At 47.9% G+C, this 20,814-nt stretch overlaps 1 protein-coding gene across 3 annotated transcripts in view; it reads left to right on the forward strand.

Annotated features, from left to right (window-relative positions):
* Nucleotides 1-20,814, forward strand: part of LOC6902283 (chaoptin) — a 180,475-nt gene that overhangs the window by 18,696 nt on the left and 140,965 nt on the right. For 2 of the 3 annotated variants that reach the window (XM_033385612.1, XM_033385611.1), the window contains exon 2: nt 10,770-10,810. The gene's annotated coding sequence lies outside the window, so the exon portion shown is untranslated. Of the gene's footprint in view, nt 1-10,769; nt 10,811-20,814 lie in introns of those variants that run through there. The other variant, XM_015185874.2, reaches the window with a different exon arrangement.

Here is a 20,814-nt window from a genome sequence, read left to right on the forward strand (position 1 = left end):
TTTTCTTTAGTATTATGATATTTTTCTGTTATCCTTACTAGTATATTGTGGTATTATTTACAGAATTTTGCAGGTTTCGTTTATAATATTATTTCTACTTTATACTTTAGAACTATTATGGTGTTTTTCAGGTATTTTTACTATTTTTCAGGTATATTTCCTATATTTCCAGTATTTTTCTGATATTATTTCTATTTTTCTAGTATTATTATGGTATTTTTTTGTTGCCTTTTCAGTATATTTGTATATTTGCAGGTATTTTTTTGTTATAGTAATTTTCTAATATTTTCGAATTTTTTATTTATAGTATTTTCCCTGCAATTCTTTTTAGGAGTTTTTATATACATTTTCTATGTTTTTTTTTATTTTATTACACATCTTTCATTCGTATGGTATTATTTCTAGTATTATTTAGGTTTTTTCCCCTGAATCTTATATTTTCTGGTATTTTTCTAGTATTTTTTTGGGATAAAAACCTATGTCTTTTCTAATACTTTTCGGGCATTACTTATAGTATTTTTACTGTTATTTTTCTTTATCTTTCCCAAAGATACTACCATATATTCTTTCAACGATTCCTACTAGAGCACTGGAACAGTCTTCACTCTCTGCGAAAGATATTTCGTTTATTTTTTGAATCCCCAAAGAGCCCACGGCTACTGCCCCCTGCCCCCTGCCCCCAGCCACGATCCATTGTGATTATCCCATGAAATCGTTTGCCCTTGAAAAACTTTCGCCACTCCCCCCATGCCGTGTCCCGGCGAGGGTATCAGCCATCCCACCCCAAAGGCCCCCTTCAGCCGCTAAGAGAGTCATCTTGTCTCGAGCAATTTGCATATTCGACTTCATTAAGCTCTCGCTTTCGCTCTCGCCCTCCCCTGCTCCCCCCTGCTCCTCCCCTGGCTCCTCCCCTGGCCCCTCCCCTGCTCCCCTTCAGTCCCTTATCATTCCACCGTCATTTTCATTTTTTGGGTTGCGTATCTTCTTAGCCACTTCATCGTGTTGGTCAGTGGCGGCGGCCATTTATCACGACGGAGACGGAGGGGGAGACGGAGAGGGAGAGACGCCCCCAGACCCCAGACCCCAGACCCCAAAATGAACCGCAAGCCGATGTCGTCGTGGGGGCTTGGGACCCTCCTTGCTGCTTGCTCCTTGCTCCTTGCTGGATCTGCTGCCGTTCTAATCTGCGTCCTGTTGGCAACAGATTGAAATTTATTACGCATAAATCTAGGCATTCATTTGCACCTGCTCCTCGGTGGCTCCTCGGCGGCTCCTCGGCGGCTCCTCGGCGGCTCCTCGGCGGCTCCTCATGGGGCAGCCGACGGGGATTCCCGGGGAACGCGTCGCAATGCAAACTATTTTGCACCTTCGCGTCCTTCGAGGAGGCTGCGGCAACAGGTTGAGGGGGCAGAGGCAAAGGCTGGGGCGGGGGGCAGAGGCGTTGGTGCGTGCTGCTACGCACACAGGTGACAATTGGAGGACCCCAAGGACGTGCCACAATGCGGCAGCGTGATTGCCCCGACACGGCCTGCCCCACATAGCGCCGCGTTGTCCACTTGAATGGCTTCTCCCAGTGCCTCCGGTGCCCCGGTCCGGTGCTCCTTACGCCTTCTTCTATTGATTGCTTCGTCCCCTTTGGGGCGGGGGGAGGGATGGGATTTTCATTAAATTTCGCTTAGGTCGGAAGGTTCGCTTTAAGGAAGGGCGGGGCCGCCTTTGATATCGGAGAACGTGCTGCAACTGCCTAAACATTCCCGTTTCCTGCTTCGCACACGGAAAGCCCGGAATTTTCAAGTTCTTTTTCCCCGCCCCGGCAATATGAGCAGCAGCATGTCCTTTTGATAAACACAATCGATGGATGGTTGGAATCGGACTCGCACACATCCCTCAGCACATTCCTTCCACAGAGGCGGTCCTGAGTCAGCATTCAGGAGACGCCCCAGAGAGGGGCAGGGAGGGACAGGGAGGCGGCGTTCGGGGCAGACAGACAGTCGAACGGTTTCCCAAAGGACTTCTCGCATATTATAACAACATAAAATACGAAATACAACAGAAAAGGGAAGCAAATCGAAAAGGAAAAGCGTCCGCAAATCACATAAACACTTCGATTTGTATGCGAAGATGGGTACGAGCTCGAGCAGGAGCACGGGCAGGGGCACGGGCACGGGCACGGGCACGAGAGGTGCCAGAAGCGTCGCACAGTCTCGGCCCCACGTCGATGGACCACGTCGACGCCACAGAAGACTGTAATGGATAGCAGGCGGTCTATTATTATCGTTTTTAAAGCCCAGCAATGGGTTGTCGGGGTACAGTTGTGTGAAAAACAATAGGCACAGCCGTAGGTCTCTCTTCGGTCTCTTTACAGGGATCTTCAGGCCTGAAAGTGGCTCCCCTCCGCCACAGGAAGCACACATTGCACGACGAAGAGTGTGTGTGTGAGAGAGAGCGGGAGGGGCAATGGGTAAGAGCGTGCCCAGTGATCCGATCTTATCCGGAATCGACAATATGCCAGATGTGGCTGCTTGGAAGAGGAGTCCCGGCTCCACTGTGGCCCCGTACATGCATTTCTCTCTGTGTAGTACTCGCCGTTGCTCTTCTTATTTGTCTTTTACGAGTCTTTGTTTGTTATTTGTTATTTGTGCCTTGTGCAGTCCTTTGTCCCTTGACTCCCTTGCATTTCTGCCCCTTTCTGCTGTGCCTCCGCCAAAAAGAGCATCTAGAAAGGGCATCACAGACATCCACAGCGAGAGAGAGAGAGAGAGAGAGAGAGAGGGCGCACGCACACTGAAAGGACATCCAGACCTTCTTCGGGCTCCTGGGCACCCACTGATGATCGATTTGGCCCACCCACGTCCCTTCACGGTGCCCTCAGCCCAAGTGCAAGGCCTCGGCCATCGGCTGGATCTCGATCTTTGCGTCCTGCTCCCAGGTGGAGTGGACCCTTGGGGCAAGAGCAGGCATTCAGGATCTACGACGCGGCAGAGACTCCAGAGAGAGAGGAGAGAGGAGGTTCCTGTTGAGGCATCCACAGAGGAGGAGGAGGAGGAGGATTGCCTCAGGGACTGGCACGAAGGAATGTCCAAGGAGGATCGAAGCCCAACAAAGAAAGCTTCTGTTCTCCCTCCCGGAGAGCGAGTGAAAAGCAGTGGAAAATAGCAATATCCCGCCATCGCGAAAGCAGGCGAAACATCCGAGAAGGACTCTCCATCCATCATTAAAGGACTCTCCCAGGAAATGCCAGGACCTGGAAGAATGTGGGCTTCTATCCACAATCCGATTCTCGTCCATTTTCTCTCAGTGTGTGGCCTTTAAAGGCGATTGATATGTGTGTTTGTGTGTGCTTGTGTTTGTGTGTGTGTGTGTGTGTTTGTCCTTGTTGTTTCTGTTTCATTATGCTTTATTTCTCTCTCTGTTCTCCTCCGCTCTCTGTTCTCCTCGCCATCGAATCGCCTTGCTCGAATTCGTCTTCTTCTAGTCTCACCGCCTTTGTCTCTGCTTTACCCTCCGCTCCCCCCTCTCCGCCCAGTGGCTTTGTTTTCTGTTTTGCGCGCTCTCCTTACGGCTTTTCCGAGTACCCTGCAGCAAGGGTATACCGGCACTGGCCCGACGTCGGCCACCAGTCGCCAGGGGACACTCCTTTGGCGGCTGCCCCAAAGGATATTCCCAAGAGAGTCCTTCTGTCTTTGGGATGCCATCTCCTGCCGCCTCGTGCATCCCAAATCATAGATTCCCAGGGATTGCCGTCCAGTCGGGGGTATCCTGCAGTCGCATGCCTATGGCCGTGATCCTTTTCGCTTGCCTCTGCTCTAATGGTGCTCAAGCATGTGCGGAGCATGTTTGCTGCTGTTGCTGTTGCTGTTGCAGGGGCACTGCCACTGCCACTGCCACTGCCACTGGCTGCTGCTGTGACCTTCGTTACGTGTTTGGCAAGTTCATTTTTAGCGGGCGCAAAGTTAACGCACAGACAGGCGGACAGACGGATCCCGAGACCCAGCACAGACCAGTGAGCGAGAGGGGGGGGGGGGGGGTGGGGGGGGCTGCTGTGTTGCAAGTAATGTGCCACACCCCCTCACGGCTGCTCTGCGTGTGTGTGGCACACGCGTTCGCTGTTGCCCCATTATATGCTTTAGAATATGAACTTGGCTTACTCTTGGCTCCCCCGACCCCTCCTCCTCCTCCTCCCCTCCCTCCTCGTACGAACGAGTCCTCTTTTCCACTTTTCCACTTCGACACGAAACGGCATGTCCCTGTCTGCCTCAGTGGAAAAGTTGCTCCAAACAACACACAGAACATACCCCCCCCCCGCCCCCGCCCCCGCTCTGCTCTTACCTCGACTCCAGCTGTGTGTATACTTATCTGTCTCACTGTCTTCTGTGTCTTCTGTGTCTTCTGTCTTGTGTCTTCTGTCCTCCACGAAACAACCTAATTTGGGGCAGTGTCTTGCGCCCCGTTTCTTCATTTTTCATGCATGCTAATGTGTAATATTTTGACAGGCAGCAGTCGGCGTACAGCCCCGGAATACCCTTAACTTTTAACCCCACTGCGGCTCCTCCCCCTCCCCCCCCCCTCCCCCCAGACAGGCTGTCTAGGCTGTCCCACTGTCCCGTGACCCCCTCTCTCTCTCGACATCTCTATCCCTCTGCTTATGCAAATATATTGGGGGCTTATGTTCCGTACTTAAGTCAAATTTATGGAGGATAACTTTTCCGGAGTCCTATTTGACCAACAGACAAGCCGAACAGGCACGACAAATGTTTATTGATTCGGTCACTCGCTGGGGCCAGGCAGGGGGGGTGGGAAGGGGGGGTTGCAGAGATTTAACGCTCGGCGGTTAGGCCTAAACCGGAACTTATCCGGAACCCAAGCCAGGGCCAGGGCAACAGTGCGTTTCACGAAGGGATAGCCATTTCGGGTGGACAGGAATACAAATTATGGGAAAAAATTCGAATGAGAAACGAAGAATCTACGGAATTCGAGCTTCTTCGGGCTTCTTGGGGCTGCTTCGGGCTTCTTCGGGCTTCTTCGGGCTTCTTCGGGCTTCTTCGGGCTTCTTTGGGCTTCTTGGGGCTTCTTCGGGCTTCTTCCGGCTTCTTCGGGCTTCTTCGGGCTTCTTGGGGCTTCTTCGGGCTTCTTCGGGCTTCTTGGGGCTTCTTCGGGCTTCTTCGGGCTCCTTCGGGCCTCTTCGGGCTATTTCGGACTTCTCCGAGCTACTTCGGGCTTCTTCGGGCTTCTCCGAGCTTCTTGGGGCTTCTTCGGGCTTCTTCGGTCTTCTTCGGGCTTCTTCAAACGTTGTCGAACACTGATTTCACTGACATTTCACTTCATTTCTGAACCATTGGAGTTCTATTTGAATGCATCGCATTTCGAATCCATAGACTTCTATCGAGAGGTCCTCTGCTTGTCATCCGACTTTATTCAAAAGCTGGAGCAGTCCCTTAATTATTCTCATTCTCCAAACAACTTAATTCCTTCCTCCTCCAAGCATTCACCCACCCACCAGATGTCAGAAAAACCCCAATGATTTCAATTTAAATAATTACAAATATTCGATTACAGTTTTATTTACCATTAATTGTGTTCCATCGGTAATCCATGGCCCCTTTCGGCCATCCATTATTCCAAGCTTTATTGAAGTTTTGGCTCAGATTCGTAACTTTTTAATGTCACACCAAGCGATCCTTTATGGACTGTTTCGGTGTTTATTTGGTAACAATTAGCACACCATTCATTGGCCAAGGGATGGAAGATATTTCATCTTAAATTCGGGAAACACTTTAAGCGGGCTCCACCCGCGAGTAGCCGCCAGCAGCCGCGAGCAGCCGCGATGTGTGCCCCACTTTTTCCCCGACTTTTGCGAGAGTAAAGTTTCTCGCAAGCTGTTGGGGCTGCTGCAGCAGGAAATTTCCATAGTTTTACAGTGAAATTTGCTTAATCCTGGGAGAGACAGAGGGCCCCGCAGGCGGCTGCAGGCGGCTGCAGGAGGAGTCTTCAGACTTCAGACCTCGGACGGAATGCACTGCCGGAGTGTGACACGGACTGACTGACTGACTGACTGACTGACTGACAGAAATATGTCGCGTTGTGTAAGACTTTGGCTTAAACCACCGCCACCGCCACCGCCACTCCCTCCCTCGCCCGCTCTCTGGCATTCGCCTGCGATTTGTCATCGAGGGTTCGACAAGGCCGCAGGAAAGAGAGACAGGGACCCAAATTCAATTGTATTGCCAGTATGTCTCCTCCTGTGTGTGTGCACGGCACTTCAGGCTTCTGTTTCTCCCCGAACGTGTTCGCATTTTCCATTTTCATTTTCATTTGCAGCCGCCGAGCGAACCTCCAGCGGCAACCGCAGGGCCACAGAAGTGGCGGAGGGAGTGGGACGAATGGAAGCCTGAATGGGGGGTATGGGGGGCTCTGTTCTGCCTCCTTTTGTGCATCGCTTGAAGTCCCGAATCTTCCCCAATGAAAATTCGAATAAAAGTCAGAGTTATTTGATAATCCTGTAATGGACGAGAGGACTTTTCGGACATTTGACAATCGATGAATCAGTGCAAAACAATCGATCAACGATAAAAGATAAAATTCGATACATTTCGATAAAAAATCATTTCTTAAAAAGCACATCGATACATTTCGAAAGCAGTTTCTATCTTAAATTCAATGATAGATATAAATATTTGTAGATATTTGCTTGAGAGATTGATTTCCCTGGCACTTCGGTGACAAATGCGATAAATTATCGATTATCGAGATGGTAACTGAATATCGTCTATCGGTCGCATAATATCGATCATTTATCGGTAGTCGATAGTGCGATAGGCGATTTATTGCGATGGCGAAACGATAGATGTACAAAAAATCGATTAATTTCTGGGATAAATGGTGTTTGCGGCGTAATGTATTCGGAACAGGACCTCTACCTCTGGACCCATGATTTACTTTGATTATTCGAATCGAATCGAATCGATTCACGCCTCCAACATTCGCGAGACAAGCAAATAAAAGGGGAAAAAACATTAAGCCGGGACAAAGACGGCCTTGCTGGGTGGGACGGTGGGAGGGTGGGTCCGGGCCCCACTCCACGCCCCCATGCGAGCCGTCAACAACGACATTGACTTGCTCCCTCATGTATATGCATGCGTGAGTCCTCGCACTCGCACTGGTATTTGTTTTTATGCGCCGCTCTCCCGCCATCTTGTTTGATCAAACGCGAACACATCTGTATATTTATGAGTAGTACTCCTTGCCCACGCCCAAACCCAGTTGGATTAACCGCAGAATCCCTGCCAATGGATGCATCCATATGCATGGAATGCCAAGGAATGGAAAGGAGTGGAACGGAACGGAACAGAATGGAATGGAATGGAAAGGACCTTCACGTGCAAACGTACACACGTACATAACTTAAGGAGCATAAATATGCATGCGATGCACTGAGAGAAATGCAACGACTCACATTAGAGGCAGAGGAGGGGCACTGCCTCCTCCACACTTCGGGCAGACCTCTCAGTTCCCCTCAGTGCCTCCCGTTTTTCAGCCAAAATTTATGCGCAAGTGGAATGCGAATGCAATTTTATTGAATTTGATTAGAAACGCATCAGAGGTGCTGCTTCTGTGGATCCACTGCCAGAAGATGATGACAGGAGGACCCGGTGAAGGTCGCCCGTTCCTTCATTATGCCGCTGCCGACTGCCAGGACTCGCCTTCGAGTAGCCTTCGGAGTCGGCCGTGCACTCGCATTGGATTGGGGTTAAGCTTTTGCGGGCTTGTTCGTCGCATTGCCCGAAAACCGTCAAGCCGTTTTTCACTTCATTTTCACTTTGAAGACACTTGAGGGCTGTACCTTATTCGATAACTGTCATTGTGGGAGTGCGAGGACGAGCACTGCTCTCAAGAAGCTAGTGAATGCTGAATCGATAAGTTTCGATATCCACAGACTCCGATGACCGCTGATTTAACCGATAACTTTCGATAACAGCCCATCAATAAACTCGCAATCAGTTCCAGTGACGAATTGTCGATAAAATTCGATGAAAATCTATCGTTACACTTCCATGATATCGATAGATTCTATGACAATCTATCGATACACCTCGATGAGACTTGGATGACAACTGACCGATTTCGATACCCTTTCGATAAAAGTTTGTTGATGAAAATTCATCGATTAATTTCGATAATCATTTTTTGATACATTTCGATGAATGCTGAATGCTGAAGTGAATAAACACTCATTCATTCACGTATTCAAAGACGAACCCACTCGCATTGAGCCCTTGAAAGCGACACGCCATGGATGCAACCTCCATTCAAATGAGACGCACAGCGCCCTGCCCCGCCCCGCCCCGCCCCGCTCCGCCCCGCCCCGCCCCGCTCCACCGGGCACTGCCCTAATGAGACCCTAATTGAGTATCGCCTTGTTTTTTGCTCTCTCGATCTACTCTGTTGCTTTTCGACTTGGTTTTCGTTCGGCTGATGCTGTGGCTGTTGCAACAAACTTATCTGCATGTTGCCACGTTCACGGGGGGAGGCGCCACCCCAGCCCACACTGTCCTGCTGTTGCTTTCGTTGCCGTGTGTTTATGCAGAGCATATTGTTGCTCATTATCTGCGCAGGGATTAACATGTTATCCTTACTGCCTCCCCTTCGTTGTCCTTCTCTCTCTCTCTCGCTCTTCCTCTGCTTTCACCTCTGTCTTTACTTTCCCATTAATCCTGGAGGGTATGACGAATGTAATCACAGCTTGGCGCCAAAGAGAAAGGCAAGGAACGAAACCCCTGGGACACTCCGTCCTTCGAGGAGTGCGACTGCCAAGGCCCCGGAATATTCATTCGGCAAATGAATGCTTCCCCCCCCCCCCCACCCGTCATTGGGACTCTCATTTCGAGGCTGCGCTTCAAGGGTATCCTCTCGTTCGACCCCCAGTCCTTGGGGTCCTCCATTGTTTTCCATCGCTGCTGTGCTTTTGTTCCTGTTGATTTTTGCATGTTGTTTGCTTTGGTTTTGCTCTGCTCCTTTATCCTGTTTTTTACTCTCCCGTCTTTTTTTCTGGCTTTTTTTGGCTGGATTTTTGTGTGTGCTAAGTACTCGGGGCATTCCATTCCCATTCCCATTCCAATCCCAGCCATTCCAGGCGGCTCTTTTGGCGGCTTTTGCGACCAAATTCGTACGAAATACGACTCTTTCCGCATTTCGACTCTTTCGTGGCCCGGTGGCGGTGCTCCTCTTACATCCTTCGGCCTGCGAGTCCTGCCTGTGTCCCGGCGTATTGCTTACAAATTATGCGTGCATTGCTCATACGCCACGTTGCACACGGTTAGACGCGGCATCCTCTTTGATGGCCTCCCTTCCGTTTCTAATGAGCGAAGAGCCCCCCCGCACTCATTATATTCGCATATTCTTTCTCATTTTTTACTGGATGTTTTTCTTTCCCGTTACCAGGGATCGCCATAATTATGATTCGTAGAAGACGCCCTCTAGTCCTTCATTTGAAAGCCATAGAAGTGATTGAAAGTCTTCAATCTTTTGGGCTACCGCGAACCGGGAAACTTCTAGGAACACATTCTGGGTGTCATGCGGCAGTGCTCCTCGGTCGCCCCTGCTCCCTGGGCATCCCTAGAGGGTATCCCTATGGTCTAGACCACCGCCAGGGCGTATTATTGCCTGTTTTAAATTCTTTTTTTGTTTCGTTTCTTTGTTTGTTGCGGGGTTAAGCGGCCCTTGGCTCTTGGGCTCAATGTATTTACCTTTTGCAGGTGCCACAGGCGCCACCCCGTCATGCCACACCCCTCCCCCCCCACGACGACCCTCCGCACTTCCTTTCACAGCGTGGCTTTGTTTTTTGACTTGAAAATTCGTGTGGTTTTTCGCTTGTATTTTATTTTTTTTCCCCTGCATGAAGCTTGACAAAGAAAGCGCTTTTCCGCGCTTCACCCCCCCCCCCCCCCCCGCGGTGCAAAGGCAAAAAACAGAGAGTAGAAAGGGGGGTGGGGGGGGGGGGGGGGGGCGTAGAGCAAGCCACAAAGCGTTCGGGGATTGATTGAATTCCGAATTTTTAAGCATTTTTGCCGCAGTCCAAAAACCTGTAGAGGCAGAAGGAAAAACCCCTGGAAAAAGCAGGAAAAAATTAGAAACAGAAGAACGCCATCAATATTGCAGGGGACATGTGCCCTTCGAGTGGTTTTCCCTTTAAACGAAAGGCGCTTTCCACTGGGAAATCTACTCCCCATTGAAGAGAGTTCCCCCAGAAAGGGATGGCGTAGATCTGCATAGAAGTACGTCCCCCGGGGATCGCATTGGACGTAGAAATGTCCCATAAGCGAATGGACACAATCCCAACAGATGGCCAGAGGTAATGCCCCAAAAGAATATCCAATATCCGATTGAAAGATGTCGATGTTCGATGCACTGGAGGATCTTCCTCCGCTCCGCTTTGCCCTCCTTCTACGCCTATCTATCGTTATGCCATGATTTGAGTACAGGGTATACCCTTCCACATTCATGATGGCGACAGGGATCCTCCCTTGGCTCTGAATCCACTGAAAGGAGTCGCTACTTCCGGGAGACCCCGACATGTGTGAAGGTGGTGACCCCCACACAAAAAAAAGCGACCAAACAGAACGGGAAATAACTTCAACTTGTGGAGGAAGCTCCATCGGAAAATGATGGCCATCCAATGGTTGTTTAGGGGGGGGAAGGGGGTCTAACTTTTCTAACCTCATGTTCAAGATTTTCTTCAGATTGTCATTGTTTCGCTTTTCCTTTTTTTGCAGAGTGTCCGAGCCAGAGGAAGAGCCCGAAACGAGTGTCTGAGGTAATTGAATAAACGATCCACAATCATGAGTCGAATGTGCGAGTGTAGGTGAGGGTACTCGAGCACTCGAACACTCGAGCACTCGAACAGGGCACTCCTTTGCACACTTTACGAGTGCAGTGCACTGCCCTCCAGTGTTTCAGTGGCAGGCACTGCCACCTATCAGTTTTCACAGTAAGAAAATGCCAAAGAAAACCTAGAAGAAAAGTGTCATCAAAAAGAGAAACAAAAGAGAGCGGTAGAGGGGTAGAGGGGAGCCAGGACTCTTGTGCATATTGAATTAAGCAACGAAGTGCAAGGAGCAAGGAGCAAGGAGCGAAAGTTTTGCGGCTTTTTAAACTGTTTACCGTGTATCCCGTAGTCGAGTGTGTGTGTGTGGAGCTACAGCTATTAAAGAATAAGTGAATGAGTGAATGAGTGCGCCAGTGAGTGTCTGAATGAGTGTGCGAGTGTATGCGTGAGGGCCATTATTTTGTTATAACAATGGCAAAAGTTTCGTGGCAATGCCCACAACCACAACGGAGCTCCTTGGAGTTGCTTTAAGTGCACCCCGAACCGAACACCGAACACCGAGCACCGAGCACCGAGCACCTAACACAATCAATACACACGCACACACCCTGCCCTTGCCCCCGCCCCCGCCCCCGCTACACCCTGCAGAGCAGAAGGAAAATGAGTTAATGGAAATTCTTAGCAAGTATTGTGATTTGACAGCTGCGTGTAAACTTGTTCGCACAAAAGGCGACCGGCGACTGGCAACTGGCGACTGCCGAAGACGATGCCAAGGCGATGATGATGATCATGATGACGGCAGCAGGACAGCCATGAGGGGAAGTGTTAAAGCATCCACTGGCTGCACAAAAGGCCTGGCCAGCTCCCAGCTCCCAGTTCCCTGTCCCCCACCCACCGAAAAAAAAAAAAAACTGACAGTTTAAAGGAGCATTCTGAAGCCGGAGAAAACTTCAAAACTCCACTTCAAACACGAAGACCAAGACCTCTTGCAGAAAAGGGAACGAAAAAATAAGAGAACAGAAAAGCAACAGTGCCGATACCCTAACAGTTCGTACTACTCGTTGGAGGGTTGCAACCAACGAAATTGGGATCGGGATCTGTGCAGCGAGAATTAATATACTCTCTCAGAAGAGAAGAACCCATATCAAAAGCCAGGAGCTTAAGAACAAAACTACCAGAGAAAGTACCAGAAAAATACCAGAAAAATACTAGAAATATACTAGAAAAATACTAGGAAAATACTAGGAAAATACTAGAAAGATACTCGAAAAATACCAGAAAAATACCAGAAAAATACTAGAATTTATACCAGACACATCGTTGATAAGATGCCAGTAAAATTCTACAAAATACCACAAGTAAACTAGACTACTTCCAGTAAAATACTTAACGGAAATACCAGAAAATACTAAAAAACATACCAGATAAAGTAAAAGGCAAGTGCTTGGAAATATACCAGATAAAATACTTGTAAGAACACTTCTAGAACAATTCCAATAAAAATTCTAGATTAAAAAAGACTCCCAAGCAACATTGAAAAAAATACCAAATTCACTTAAATACTGAATACGCTACTGATTGGGCTCCTGGAAAGGGTAAGGGTGTGTGCAACGTGTGGCAAGGAACATGTTTGCTTGAAGCTTCAAGGAGTGTCGAATCGATGAGTGTGTGTGTGTGTGCGTGATGCCTCTCTCCTTTCTAAGGAGCTCTCTGTTTTCCAGGGGATGGCGGGTGCGTGTGGTACGAGGACGATGTGTGTGTGTGCGAGTCGAGCCAAAAGAAAAATGAAAGAAAATCGCCAGAAATGTTGCGAGTAATCCCCAATGCACAAGCGAATCATTATCCATTTTCCATTTGCCAATTGTGTTTGCTGATGCACTGGGGATTCATTCATTCATTCACTCGATCAGTCAGACACTCGGCTGTGCATTCACTTAACATAAAACACATTCCCTTTTGCCATCTGCCTTTAGCCTTCCCTTTGCTGCCTGCTATTTCGTTGTGGCTCGTGGAATCCCATCCCTGAATCCATGAATCCATGGAGCTATTCATCAGCCACAACTGTTGAATGCCGCGAGTCTCTGTTCTGTTTACACATTCACTTCATATGCATTCACTTTTACCGCTGCATTCATTCACACTCACATTCAGAGCCACAGTCACTCGAGTGAGTGCATTCATTACGGATTCAGATTCATTCTCGTTTCCGCGAGTGACCCCAAATGATTTCCAGGACAATCCAGTTGAGGGGATCACGGGGGGATTGCTGTGCCCCGCACACAGCTGCCTCTTGCCTCTTGCCTCTTGCCACTTGCCACTTGCCACTTGAGGCAGCATCTAGCTTCCATCTCTCCGACTCCTGTTGCCCTGACACTCCTCCTGCTTCGTGCTAAGAAGACGATGACAATGAAGTGCCACCACTGTCTTTGGTGGCGCAAAGCGGGTGGGGCGGCGTGGCGGCGTGAGGTGCAACGACAGCAGCAGGGCGGAGGGGAGAGAAGAGAGCGTCTTTCATATTTAAACTGACAGTTTATTGTGCTTTTCATTACAATTTTTGTTTGTCTGTTGGTTTTATTTTTGCAAACACAAAACTCCATCGCCAAGAGCCAGCGCCAGCGACAGAGCTAGTGGCATCCAAACAATGCTGCCCCACCAGGCGGGGGGCAGTGGGTGGTTGGAGCGCACTCAAGCATGGAGTCAAGCTGCAGCAGCATTCGCGTCTCCCGTGCCACAGTCCATGGCCCCGTTGCGGCATTTTAGCCAAACGGAAGTCATAAAAGACGCGCCAGCTTCCGTCCTGCTCATCCTGAGGCTCCTTCTGTTGCTGCCTCTCCTCCTGCCTTGTCCTTGCTCCTGCTCTTCTGGTGACAAGGACAACACCAATAGCAATAACAATAAGTATAAGTATAAGTATAACAACAACCATAACAATCTACAACAATGCGACGGACGATAATTTCTCGTTAAAAAGCAAATGCCCAAAACGGAAGCAGACGCTGAAGCAAAAAGCGTGGGGGGGATTGAAGGACAGAGCAGGACTGCGTTTTAATAACGCTCCAATAATTTAGATAAATTCATTTCGCACGCGTCTAATTGAGTGGCAGATGGGGCTCTGTTGGAGCTCTTCTGGAGCTCTGTCCGTGTGTCTTTGGGGACGCAACTGCATTCCGATTCTCCAGAACTATAATTTAGTTTCATTTCATTTATTTCGCTCTCGTTTTCGTTGACTTTTATGGCACATGGCCCACGAGTGGCCATCCAACCATCCAGCCATCCAACGAATCATTAATCAAAAGTCGAAAGCCTATGGAAGACAAGCTGCTGCTCAAAGGATGAATCGAATAAACGAATGACGAGCAGGGAATGAGTGAGACTCCTCCAGAGGCTCCAGAGGGTGTTGGGGGCTGTGGGCTGTGGGCTGTGGGCTGGAGGATGGTGATGGTGTGGTCTTTAATCAGAAATACTGCACTGCAAATTGGAAACGAATAAATATTGGGCATGGAAAAGCACTGGCATTCAATGGAATTCAATGAGAGTCTGCCAGCGAATGCCGAGAGCATATTTAATTTTTGATCAAGAATTTCATATTCGTGTGCTGAAATCTATTGGAAAAATACTAGAAAATACTATAGGTAATCGAGAATCTATTAGATCTATCGATTAGACGCAAATTTTGGAAGAATACTTTAAAAAGTATTTTGGAAAAATTACAAATTACAAAAATACAAATTCTAGAAAATATCATTAAATACTAGATATACGCGGCGACATACTACAAAAATTTGTTCATAAAATACCAAAAAATAATACTAGAAAATATTATAAAATATTGTTTATTCCGAAAATTACAAGAATGCAAAGGTTTCAAAAAATACTAGAATTGTGTTGAAAAGGGAAAACTTAAAGTCAATATTCAGTCAGTTACTGAATATGTAGAAATTACCAGAAAAATACTAAAAAAACTATCAGACAAATACCAATACAAAATAATACCTGATAAATAAGACAAAAGATACCAAAAAAATTCTCAGAAAAATATCAGAAAAATACTATAAATTTATGCCAGACAAATTCTTGATAAGATTACAAAAAAATACCAGAAATATACCAGAAAAATACTTTAAGGAAATGCCACCAGTAAATACCAAATAAGTAGCATTCCCGGACGTATTTCGAAGATTTTTAAATATTTATATATAATATTTAAATTTATATATAATATATAATATAATATTATATTAAATATCCATCCATGAGGAGCCAATTCTTTGAAATATCCTTGGGGTATAGACCCCTCTGGATGCTCTCTCCCGAATCACACGAGCACTTGCTCAAAGTTGTTTTTGTAATAATCCGCCTTTGCCGGATTCACATTCCATAAAACTAAAGGAACTGAAACTGGAATTGGAATTCCTTGACAAATAAAAAGAGATTTCGAATGAATAAACCCAATTACCAGCCATTTGCTGTGTGGCACAAAACCCACAGAAATGTAACTCATTTTAAGTGCCACGAAGTGGCAAGTTCCTCCTTCTCGTTGGGGGAATAGTGGTGGGGATGGGATGAGATGCCACTCGTACCTGTTTGCGCAGCACCAGAATCGAATGGATTCCACGCAGAAGTCATTTGCAACGTCCTCGTCCCACTGACACTCCTGCCACATATTCTGTGTTGCCTTGTTAGCAGGTCCTCCTCGGTCTAAGCCAGATGGAAGCCCTTGGGGAGGCGGTGAGGCGGGGAGGTGGCTGTGGCGCCTCCCGGTTGCATAGTTTGTAGTCATCAACGGACTGCTGCGGACCGGACAGTCTGTCGCACAGCGTTGCCCATAAAAGTTAAATAAAATGCAATATAATAACAATAACTGTAACAATAACAGTAATAACAAGGCACCGCCAGGATGTGGGATGGTGCCAGGGAATAGCGGAACGGGGGGCACGGAGGGACGGGGGGACGGTTGAACGTGGCTGAGTCGAAATAATTAAATGGCATCCACAAACAACGGCAACACAATGGTGGCGCATACTACACAAAATAGAAAAACGAAACGGTAGAAAATAAAAGAAAAAGAACAAAATTGCTAAACAACATTCAGAAATGAAAAGTTATGAAGTTACGGACACAACCGGCGACAATGCGACACGGAGAGTGCTAGAGAGAGAGAGAGAGAGGGAGAGAGAGAGGCCCGGAACCCGAACCCGAACCCGGACACGGCACATGGAGTCGGAGACGGGCCCATCGTACTCTCCAATTAGAGTCATTCAAATGATGGCCCGTTGTCAAAGACTGTACGGCTTCGGTGCGTTTAACAGGTCAAAGATCAATGAAGTGGCTGTAAGGAGACCTCCAGAGTGATAGCCATAGAATGGTAATAAAGTATATCTGAATATTTAAGGGTGCGCAGAAGCGTAGAGCAGCCAAAACGAATGGTCTACGGCATAGCAGAAGCATAGAGCTACTAAATAAAATACCAGAAAAATACCAAACATAAAATCACAGAAAAATGAGCTCACCAGAAAAGTTATACGGTTCTAGAAATTCTAAAAAAATACCCTATGGTTTTTGTCTAGATTAATACTAAAAAAATACTGCATAAAATACAAATTTACTTAAAATAATTACCTCAAAAAAAGGATGTAAAATTACAGAAAATACTGAAAAAATACTAGGAAAAATAGTTAATATACTCTTAAGAAACATTAATAGATATTAATTATAGAAATATACTGAAAAATACCAGAAATTACAGGGCAAAATACTATAATTACTTTTACTTTTACTTCTTGAAAAATACCAAAGAATATACCAGAAATTTTAGACAAAAAAAAGATTTACCCGAATAACACTAGACACAAACGGGACTGATCTTAGAATCATCCTTTCATCATCCCATTAAAAATACTGGCATAAAAATTCCCCGAAAAATACTAGAATAATACCAGATTCACTTGAATAATGAATGCTGAAAGATCGATTGAGAGATCTGAGAAAATCTTTCGAATATCCTTCGAATTTCCTTGTACTACAATTTTGTATGCAAGCAAGAGCATTCATTCATTCATTCATTCATTCATTTATGCATTCGTTCATTCACTCGATGATTGCTTTTCACTCAAGTCGAGACCCCATTCAGCTCCACGGTGCGCTGTGTGTGTGTGTGTGTGTGTGTGTGTCACAGGAAATGCGACACTGCGCTGTGCAACACTGGCAGCCAGCGCCCGCCTCGCGTCTCGAGTGTTTGGGGTTTTAATGTCCTGCCATTTCTTTTCTTTTCACTTCACTCTTGTGTTCCCGCGCCACACTGCAGTTTTAAGTGTCCAAATTGAAATGTATTAGTGCACTCGTATTCGTGGTCGTATTCTGAAAGGGGAGGGTGTCGTCGAGGACATTGTTGCCGGCAGTAAACTCCTGCAGAATACATCAATGGAGAGAGGAGAGAGGAGAAAGGAGAGGGGAGAGAGGGTGCGGTGAGTGCGGGGAGTGGATGTGTGCCATAAATCTCAACGAACGAACGCCTTCGCTCATTCGCAGCAGTAAATGTTCGAAAAGCGACAGCAATTAAAAATGGCAAACACCGAAGTGGCATAAAAAATGGCACTCGCTCCATGCTGCACGCTCCACGCTGCACTCCCTGCGGCGTCTTCTAAGACCACTTAACAGTTCCTTAAGGAACGAGCTCCGGCAGCCGCCTGCAACTCTGTTGCCCCGAAATGCCAGTCGTAAAAGGAGATTTACGTGGCCCCTGGACTTAGATGATGACATAATGTCTGGCCGTCTGGCTGGCTGGCTGGCTGGCTGGCTGCCTGGAGTGTGGCGTGTGGCATTCAAAGTGCAACAGGAGGAGCCGCCGCCGCCGCCGCCGCGCCGTATGGCCAAATGAAAATGTGATCCGATAAACGAGGAAAATCCCAGGACTAAAGCCGTGCTTCTCATTAGTGGAAAATGTTGCTGGTTTTGCTTTCGCAGCGGAAATGCGAGAGCCTTCCAAGGATGCCGACTCGCTCTTCCCACAGATTAGTCATCTCATCCGCAAATGAGAAAAGACTGCGATCTAGAGTGGAAAATTGCATTCGCTGCCAGAGGGTCGACCCCCCGACCCTCCGACCCTCCGCAATCCCTCGCCGCACTTGACCGCAGGAAAAGCGATTAAAATTCAGCACAACATTTACTCAATTTATGGGGCAACATAACTTTCGGAGAAGACTCAATAAAAAAATGAGTCGGGGGGTCAAAGGTCGCCCAACGAAGGGCTCTCGTATTAAATCCCTCAAAATGATTCTATTAAAATGAGATTTGTGCCATTCCAAGCGTAAATCAATCTGCTTTTTCATATCGAAGACAAAATCAGGCATCATCCCGCCCTCTCCCGCCTCTCCCCCTCTCCGCCCTCTCCGCCTCTTCCTGGAAGTGCCGCCCACAGGATACGATAGGTATCGTGTTCGAAAGACAACAATAAAATATTCATTGCTTGTTTATTGAATGTAATTTAACAACAGTTTACCCTCGCCCCACTCCCCCTCCCACCCCACTCTGCGAAGAGTGGCGGCCAATCACAGTAAAACCTCCCTAAAGGAGAACCGTAAGCCCCCAGAGAGTGGCCATCAATCGGTGCTGGGTGGAGCGGGGGGGGGGGGGGGAGGATCTATTACGTGGTATTTAATCAGATTTTTTACGACCGGACCGGAACAATAAAAATGTAAATGGACGCGAAAGGATTGGCCTAGGAGGCCAAGGACCTCCTCCCCCCCCCCCCCCCCCCCCCCCCCTCCCCGGCCACCGCTAAACTTTTCCGCCCCGTTTAACGTCTGCGCTGCTGCTGGGCGGCCCCTAAGCCCCAAGTCCTTTATTTGTCGGCCAAAACATTGACTTTTATGGCCATAAAAAAATATTGTTTTCTGCATATCGAAAAAGGGAAAACTCTCTCGCTATCCCTCTCGCTAGCCCTCTCCCTCTCGCTCTGTGTGTGTCCATCGATTGGCGATTTCTGGCTCTTGACAGCAATTATGTCCAAAAGATTTCATTATGCAAAGGGAGAGAACAGTGCCCGCCATCAGTCATCTGACAGGCAGACAGCCAGACAGCCGCTGGACGGCCGGACGGCTGCGGCTGACAATATTTCCTAGAAAAAGGTAAATTAATTTCCCAGGGAAAAGCGCCGGCGGGGCGGGGGGGAAAAACTTTTATTAGCTTGTTGCTTTATTTGAAGCCTGTCATCTGCTCTGGACAGTGGAGGAATCTTCTTCTACATGCCCCACCACACGCCGCCCTCCGCTATCATATTCCGTGGAATAATTAATTAATTTTCGCGAAACAGCTGAGAAGAGTATTTGACTGGCGAAAATTTTGCAATTAATGTAATTGTATTTGCCCAGCGGCGAAAGTTGAGTTTTTTTAAAATTTTAATTGCATTGTCAGTCGGGCGGTGGGGCGATGGGGCGGTGGGGCGGTGGGCTTCCACGGCTAATTTACGCCTTCTTCAATCACTGATCTATTGTCTGTGGTGTCCAGCGGGTCCTGACGGGCTTAAAGGCGCGGCTCAAGGCTTAAAGTTTGTCCCCCCTTTGGGTGGGGGGACACCACACGGGGGGGGGCTCCTGATTGCCTTTCACCGTCCACAGGCTTTTGGCATTCCATTCCAATCGGATTCAACATAAGATCTATTCTGTGCTTGCCCTGTTTTTCGGGAAATGTAAAATCCATAAATATATCTGTAGCTGCGACTCCCATTCCCCTCTCCCACTCCCCTCTCCCACTCCCCTCTCCCACTCCCACTCCCAGTTGCTGCCTTGTTGTTGCCTTGTTTTCACTTTGATTGTTACGTGTTGCCGTTGCCCTGCCCATTGGGTGCCTGCCTTTGCATGCAGGCAAATTGGATTTTCATGCATACTTGGTCGCACGCGCCCCCAAAAGCCAGCAGCCCCAGCCCCAGCCCCAGCCCCGGCCCCAGCCTCCCCGCCAAGTAGATGGCGGAGATTGACGCCGGCGATGGCAATGGCGATGGCGATGAAGACATAAGCTCCAGCCACGCCCAGAGATGTCCCTGCCGCTTCTCGCCTTCTGCTAAACGTTGTTATCCGCCTCATTCTCTGTCGCCTTGTTGTCTCCCTTCGCCCAGCTCCCATCCATTCTGCCTTTCTGTGGCTGTGGCTGTGTCTGTGTCTGTGTCTGTTTCGTCCTTTGTCGCATTGTCCTTTTTATTCGGCTTGTGTTTTATATCCTCGTTCCGTGCTCGTTTGTGCGTTCGATTCCCCCGTTCCCCCGTTCCCCCGTTCCCTTTTCCGTTTCCTGTCGCTTTTGGCATAAATTTATTATAAAATAATTTGCATAATTCGTTATTACTCAGCATAAACAAAGTGAAATTAAGACGATTTCTTTTCATGCCTCTCCACTCGACTCGTCGACTCCTCGACTCGACTCGACTCGACTCGACTCGACTCGACGCGAATCCAATCCAAAGGAATCCTTGTCCTCCTCTCTCTCTCTCTCTCTTTCTATCTCTGTCTCTTTACTCGGTCTCTATTTTGTCAATGTCATTTGTTCAGTCCTTGCCCCATCCTTCGTGCCTTTTGTGGCACACCTTTGGCCTCATCGGGCGGCTCTCAGCGCCGCAGCACAGCTGCACCTAAGCCCTGGGCCTTAAGCTGGCTTTATATTTATGATTATTGTAAATCTATTTACATGATTTCCCAAAAACCATCCAAAGACCATGTGCCAGGCTCCTACCACTGGAGGGACACGACACTCCCTCTCCCTCTCTCCCCCTCTCTGTCTCTCTGTCTCTGTGTGTGTGTGAGTTTTCCAATGTTGAATAAGTAATGAGGAAAATACCTTCCTTTCTTTCCTCTTTGATTTTCCATTGATTCGAGTCCATCTACACAGATATTGGAGCCAGGAACATCTCCGCCGATTGGAAATCTCTTTGCGTTCTCTAGGCGTTATGCAGCAGCGCCCCTCGGTTGGCTAGGCGTTCGGTATTTTGGTCTCTGCTGCCCTTT

This window comes from Drosophila pseudoobscura, chromosome X (assembly GCF_009870125.1).
Source record: "Drosophila pseudoobscura strain MV-25-SWS-2005 chromosome X, UCI_Dpse_MV25, whole genome shotgun sequence".
Taxonomy (NCBI): domain Eukaryota; kingdom Metazoa; phylum Arthropoda; class Insecta; order Diptera; family Drosophilidae; genus Drosophila; species Drosophila pseudoobscura.